This window comes from Megascapheus bottae, chromosome 2 (genome assembly GCF_031878675.1).
Source record: "Megascapheus bottae isolate mThoBot1 chromosome 2, mThoBot2.hap1, whole genome shotgun sequence".
NCBI classification, from domain to species: domain Eukaryota; kingdom Metazoa; phylum Chordata; class Mammalia; order Rodentia; family Geomyidae; genus Megascapheus; species Megascapheus bottae.
The window spans coordinates 51174412-51181853 of record NC_143510.1 but is presented as its reverse complement, the minus strand read 5'-3'; the positions used below and the strand labels follow the sequence as shown (position 1 = coordinate 51181853).

Below are 7442 nucleotides of genomic sequence, written 5' to 3'. Positions count from 1 at the left end.
TAGTGCAAAGGAGGAAGAGGAAGAAGAGGATGAAAGAGAAGGAGGAGGAAGAGAAGGAGAGGGAAGGGAAAGAGGAGGAGGAGGAGGAGGAGGAGGAGGAGGAGGAGGAGGAGGAGGAGGAGGAGGAGAGGGGGAAGAATAGCATGGTGTAGTAGAGGTTGGAATTGTTAGAAAAGTGTAGAGGACGGGGTAGAGGACGGAAGGTGTAGGCCAAAGTATGCCTAATTAGATTTAGTAGAGGAAATATCAAGAGATCTATTGTAACACAAGGTGATTGTAGTTACAAATGATATATCTTGATGAACATAGCAAGCAGAGCTGTTGTGTGCTTTCACCACAAAAAAAAATGGTACCTATATAATCTAATGCATTTCCTGCATTTGTTAGTTACATTTAGCCATTTTCCAGTGTATTTTTATTTTAAAATATCATATCTTACATGATGAAAACATACAATGCAATTAGTGACTCTTATTTTTAAATTTTTCTATAGAGTGCTCGCTTCGGCAGCACATATACTAAAATTGAAACGATACAGAGAAGATTAGCATGGCCCCTGTGCAAGGATGACATGCAAATGTTTCTATAGAAAGATAATCAGTCCAGGAGCATGGCCTCATAATAGAGTGCTTGCCTGGCATGCCTGGCTTCCATTCCTCAGAAAAAGCCGGAAGTGGTGCTGCAGCTCAAGTGGCAGATCCCTAGCCTTGAGAAAAAGTGCTCAAGGACAGTGCCCAGGCCTGAGTTCAAGCCCCAGGGCTGGCAAAAAAAAAAAAAAAAAGGAAAAAAGAAAGAAAAGAAGAGTAAGGGGCTGGGAGTTTGGCCTAGTGGTTAAAGTGCTTGCCTAGCATGCATGAAGACCCGGGTTCGATTCTCGGTACCACATACATAGAAAAAAAAGCCTGAAGTGGTGCTGAGGCTCAAGTGGTAGAGCTCTAGCCTTGAGAAAGTCCAAGGACAGTGTTCAGGCACTGAGCTCAAGCCCATGACTGGCAAAAAAAAGGGAAAAAAAAGAAAGAAAAAAAAAAGAAGAGTAAGAAAGAAAGAATAGATAGATAATCTTTGGTATCTGGCACTAGTGGCTCATTCTTTGTAATCCTAATTACTCAGGAGACTAAGGTCTGGGAATCATGATTTGAAGCCAGCTTGGGCAGGAAAGTCTATAAAACTCTTATCTCCAATTAACCAGCAAAAAGCCATAAGTGAACATATGGTTCAAGTGCCAGCCTTGAGCAAAAAAGCTAAGGGACAGCATTCAGACCCTGAGTTCAACCCCAGAATCAACACACACACACCCACACACACACACACACACACTAAAAAATATTTTAAAATTTAAGAAGAACTAATCTAAGACTTGCTTGTTCCTCCGCTATTGCTCTAGAAGAAAGGGAGGGCCCTCTGTTCCCCGTCATATTACACATCACTGGACTCATGAGGGTCAGTCTCTTGTCTGTCTTACACTTTTGAAATTCTGCTGGGGCCAGGCACTGGTGGCTCACACCTATAATCCTAACTATTCAAAAAGCTGGGATTTGAGCATCCTAGTTAGAATCCAGCCTAGACAGGAAAGTCTATGAGAGTATTATCTCCAGTTAGCCACCAGAAAACTGGAAGTGGTTCCAAGTGGTAAAGCACTAGCCTTGAACTTTTAGCCCAGGGTCAGCGTCCAGGTCCTGAGTTCAAGTCCCACAATCTACGAGGGGAAAAAAATGAAGAGAAGAGAAGAGAAAACAGCAATATTGCTGGGGACACCTGACACCCTTGCAGGGGTCACTGCAAACCCCATTTGCCTCCTAGTTAAGCAGTGCAACAGGTTAGTCCTCTCTGAAGAGAAGGGCAAAGAGATAGACCTTTCCTTAGCCTTGTCCATGATCCTTGGAGCACAAATGTGTTCATTGTGAGGTGATGATGGACTGGGAGGAATTTACTGCCGCTGAAGGACAGCGTGTGTTTGGAGCTAGAGAGGTGAGGAGAGCCAGAGGTCCATGGATTTCAGGAGTCAGGAAGAGAACTTGTTCATGAAAAGCCCAGGGGGGGGGGGTGCTGAGCTCTCTATGTCCTCCAATTTCAAACCATTGTGTTAAAGACAGAGGTTATTCTACACTACACACACACACACACACACACACACACACACACACACACGATTCCTATCTGATCAAAGATGTTGTCTTCCCATAGAGTCCAAAAGAGCTGAGGCAAGTGAAACAGCATGTCTGGGTTTGGGGGTGCAATCCTTGGTCCCCTTATCCTCCTCCAATGTCTGAATGTTCTGTCTGGACTGGTAATCCTTCCCAGGAGAAAGCTGGAAATGGCAGCAGACTTGGGGGAGTAGGAAGGCCCGCCTGGCTCCTCCACAGAACTTCATATCCCCCGTCGGATGTTCATAAGGAATCCTGGTGCTCCAGGTCCCTCCCTGATGGGCTCCAGATGTGCTTACATCTGGGAAGGCCATCCCAGAGAGCTGACACTCCCAACCACAGCTCCCACCCCATGGGTCTCCTCCAGTTTCTATGCCCTTCAGCTGAGAAGCTGCAGGCACCTTTTTTCCTCTCTAGAGATAAGGAGGGAAAGCCAAGCCAGGAACCAGGAAGAAAACTAATGGGGGTGGGGTAGGCAAGCAAATAAAATGAAGCCAATGATTAGGATACCCCTGAGGATCTTATTTTTTTCCTTTAATTTCCTATCTGGCATTGTTATATTTTGCAATAGATTTCTACTACCTCCAAAAAACAAAGGCTGGGGAGCCAGTGGTTCACACCTGTAATCCTAGCTATTCAGGAGACAGAGATCTGAGGATTGCAGTTCAAAGCCAACCCAGGCAAAAAAGTCTTTGAGATTTTTATCTCCAACTAACCACCAAAAGGCTGGAAGTGGAGCTGTGGCTCAAATGATAGAATGCTAGCCTTGAGCAAAAAAGTTAAAGGGCAGTGCCCTTTAACTTTCAAGTCCCAGTACACTCTCTCCTCTCTCTCTCTCTCTCTCTCTCTCTCTCTCTCTCTCTCTCTCTCTCTCTCTCTCTCTCTCACACACACACACACACACACACACACACACACACACTCACACACACACATCGGGGAAAATAGAAAAACCGAAAATAAAAAAAAAAGGAAGAGAAGACACTAACAGAAATGGAACAATTCCTTCCCATTGGTCTGCTTCTTCTTCCTTGTCCTCTCAGCCCTGTCTTTCTCCATCAATATTCTTGGTCTCCTCTCTGGCCCTCTCCAGTCTCACCTAGCCTAGAAAAACTCCCAGAGACTGCAGAGACTCTGATCACAGTTTCAATCTTTGGGTTCAAAGTCCTAGATCTCCAAGAGAACATGAGCATCTTATCTCCCAGGACTGTTGTCCTCACCCTAGCAAACATCTACCTCTGATGCCCTAAGCAAAGTAGAGGCAGGAAGGAGAGGAGAATCTGGGTTTATTTTTAAATATGAGACATGAGGAGGGGTTTCTCACAGGGCAGACGGTTTAGGAATAGTAGATGGTGACTCACAAATGATGGAGACATCAGTTCTCATAAGCAGAGACCTGAGTCAGGGCAGTGACAGAGCTCAGATTCAGAGGGCTTTCTCCTGTACTTTCCAAATTTCCTGTCAGATAATCACACACACCACACACACACACACACACACACGGAGCAATGCCTCAACCTCAACACCCAGGATCCTAATTTATTATTGTTGTTGTCGGGGTAATGTAGAGAGGGGTTAGTTACATTCACCAGGTAGTGGGTGACTTACTTCTCACACATTTATACCCCTTCTCATATTTTTGTCCCCATTTCTCTCCCCATACCCCCTCCCAATCAACTTGTTTTACCCCCTTCCCTTTCCTATTTCAAATAAATAAATGTATATACAATATACCAGGTAACAAAGTCAGATACAGTAATAATATGAGATTAACCAAAGGGCAAAAAAATAAAGAAGAGCAATAACATAGTACATTAAGAACAATAATCACACAAGATAAAGCTCTTGTTTCCATATCCTAGAGATCCTTCCATCTAGTCTCATCCTATTTGACTTTATGTACTTAGGTTTTGAGCTATTGTAATCCTCTGCTAGGAGAGTCCTAGATGTATACTAATTATTACAAATGAGGGAAAGCATTGCAGGCTCCTATTTTTGCAGCTCCCCAGCCCCTGAAGCTCCATAATCTTCAAAAAGGAGCCCCTTCCTTCCTTTCCTCTAGGAGACCTAACTCCTGCTTATGATTCTATCCAGGGGCTGAAAGAACTGAGCCCACAGCCAAATCTGGAAGTCACAAACCAGCAAGCTACCCTGCCCTTTTCTCACTCAATTCTTCAGAGTTTTGCTCTGCTGGAAACAAAGAACATTAAATTTGTACAAGCCCCCAAATAAACCAGAAGGGCTGTTCTGGCCAGAAGACTCCTAGGTCATCTGTAATCTGGGATCATTCCAGGCTTCAGAGGTTGAGTAGATCAATATGCTATCTCCACATCCATTTGTGTTTATGTCAACAACCTAGTTGTTTTTGTTTGTTTAAAACTGCGTTGCTATGTAGACCAACTAGCTCAGGTTGGGCTCAACCTCGTGATCCTCCTCCTCAGTCTCCTGAGTGCTCCGAGTATAGGTATGTACCACCACACCTGATGTAGTTGGCAAGTTTTATTCACTAATCACTTTTATAAATCTAGACTTTTTATAGATCCAATAAAGCCGAAGCCCATTTCCTGAGCTCAGAACCTCCAGGCTCAGTGCTTTCAGGAGTTCCAGGCATTTAGGAATCTGAAGAGAAGACACTAAGTCTCACCCCAGAGAAATGGCAGACATGCACAGAATCCTTCCACTTATTTTTCAGAGGATTAGTGGATTGTATATACAATCTTTCCCTTTCCCTACCCCTAAAGACAACAGATCTAGATTAAGAGCCCTCCTTGCTGGGTGTAGAAATCCAGTCCAGTTTAGAGGGCTAAAAATGGGAAGAGCCACTTCTTTAGAATCCACTGGGATGAGGCTTGGCTTCCCCTTCTGCTGAGTCTTTCTGTTGACATTGTCAGCTATTCCTCTAAACCTCAGTTTCCTGGTAATAAAATGAGGATCGCCATACTGCTGTGTGGAAAGCTAAGAAGACTAAATGAGAGATGCTGGTTAAAGGTCAAGCCTAAAAGGAAAAAAAAAAAAAAAAAACAAAGGCCAGGCCCAGAGCCTGTCCTATAGAATAGGTTAAATATTTCTTTTTTTTCTCTCTTCTTTCCTTCCTTCCTTTCTTTCTTTATTTCTGTCATGGGGCTTCAACTTAGGCCCCAGGTGCTGTCCCTGAAATTCTTTTGCTCAAGGCTAGCACTCTATGACCTGAGCCACAGTACCACTTTCAGCTTTCTCTGAGTAGTTCATTGAAGAGTCTCTTGGACTTTTCCACCCAGGTTGGCTTTGAACCATGAGCCTCAGATCTCAGACTCTAGTAATCCAGGATTACAGGTATGAACCACTGGCATGCAGCTGACTCTGGACTTTAAAAACTGTTCGTGAACTTTTCAAAAATGTCCTCTTCTGGTTGTAAAACTACAGCTTTTTAGGGCCGGCAAGGTGGTGACAGCAGGAGCCTGGTAAGTGTCCTGGCCTTATCCTTTGCCCCCTGTACCACTGCCACCATCATTAATAATCATCATCCGAGCAAATCATTCCTATTGGGCCATGAACAGTCAGAGAAGGCCAAAGAGGTTAGATCCGAGAGACAAACCAGGGACACTTGGAGGAATTTAGGCTAGGCCAGTTACAAGCTGAGAAATATACAAGACAGAGAAGAAAGAAACAAAGAACGATCAAAAGAGAGAAGACTGAGAAGTTTTGAAGTTTTGGTCTAAAGGGAAAGAGAGCATTGGGTTTGGAGTCAAAAATCCTTAGTCCAATAGCCACATACTGGTGGCTCACCCCAGTAATCCTAGCTATTCCGGTGGCTGACAGGCCAATCCAGGCCTGAAAGTCCTTGAAACTCTTATCTCCAATAAACTACTCAAAAAGCCCGAAATGGTACAATGACTCAACTGGTAGAGCACTTGAGCAAAAGAATATCAGGCCTTGAGTTCAAGCCCCAGTATTGTACACACACACACACACACACACACACTTAACTCAAACTGGCTCTCCATTTTCTAGTTCCTTTTCTCTTCTGAAGAGAATTAGATGGACCCTCTCCTAGCTGGCCTTTCTAGGGAGGGCTATGAGAAACCAACTCCAATGAAGAAGGAACTCCAAGTTCAGTCCCAACCCCAAGACAGGAAGGGAAGGCCAGGAAAAATGCAAGCATGGCAAGAGGGAAGACAGGAGGTGTTGAGGCCACTAGGAGAGGACTTATAAGGACAGAAAGAGCCAAGAGGGGAGGGATATTGAGGAGAAAAACTAGCCAAAGAATGACTAAGGGGCTCCCGGGTAAACAGGAGCTGAGAATGGACAGGAGGGGGGGCGGCTGTTTGAGTTGGCCAATGCTAGGGGGGTGTGTGTGTGAGGAGTGAGGAGGAGGCCTAGGGTAGGACATTATGTCCCCTGTCCCCCACCAAGGCTCCTGGGAGGTGCTGAGTCACAGACCTCCCTTCTGCACCCCAACCCAACCCCATCCCAAGCTCCCAAATCCTGGGAAAAACAAAAATTTAAAGAGAGCCTGGCTTAAAGAAAAGAGAAAGCTTGATTCATACACGTGGACTTTGCTGGACTCTACAGCTGTCAAGCCTCTATCTTCCATTCAGACGGAGTTCCCAGCCCCGAGGCTGGTTTCCACTAGAGGATACCTTTGGATACTGCTATTTCAGAGGCTGACCCAAAGATTCCTTAGGCTTCTCGCCTGAGAAAGGGTCAGGACCTGCAGATGTGAGCTTGGGACATGGCCAGCCTCCTCCCTCAAGTCTGCTCAGCTGGCCTCTCCCTAGGGCTTGCAGCTGGCTCTGAAGGGGGCTTTTGAACTTCTTGCAGGGTGCCAGGACAGGAAGTAGAGCACCATGAATGGAAGATTGTGGCAGGGAGAATAACATTGACCCCCCCATACACACACACACTCCCACCCCACCCCAGGGTAGACTATGGTACAGGACAGGAAGAGAACCACAGGGTTTGATTTGGAAGGAGTATTATTCTGGAAGGGGAGGAGCCGTAGAGGAAAAAGGCAGGAAAGGAACTGGAAAGGCAAAGGGGTTAGGGGAAAATTTAGGTCCCCTCCCCCAGACAAAGATAAAGACTAGAATCCTGAAAGGTGACCTCATCACACTATGTCCAGAACTTGGAGGAGGGGGAAAGGCAGGGGGTCGGGGGTCACTGCCTTCTACTTTCACCAGTGGTCTGGGGGAAACGGTGTCTTGGATTCCAGCTCCCAGATCTAACCGCTGCTGAAAGTTAGGGCCCTGTGCAGACACAGCTAGCAAAGCCATCCACTCCTCACAATTCTCCAGGCTTGTAGGTCAACTGATCAAGGTA

At 45.6% G+C, this 7442-nt stretch overlaps 1 non-coding gene across 1 annotated transcript; it reads left to right on the top strand.

The window, feature by feature from the left end:
* Window positions 1-494: 494 nt before the first annotated feature.
* On the top strand, window positions 495-602 carry LOC150066944 (U6 spliceosomal RNA). The gene has a single exon (XR_016534692.1). It is a non-coding gene; the product is annotated as a U6 spliceosomal RNA (small nuclear RNA).
* Window positions 603-7442: the final 6840 nt, after the last annotated feature.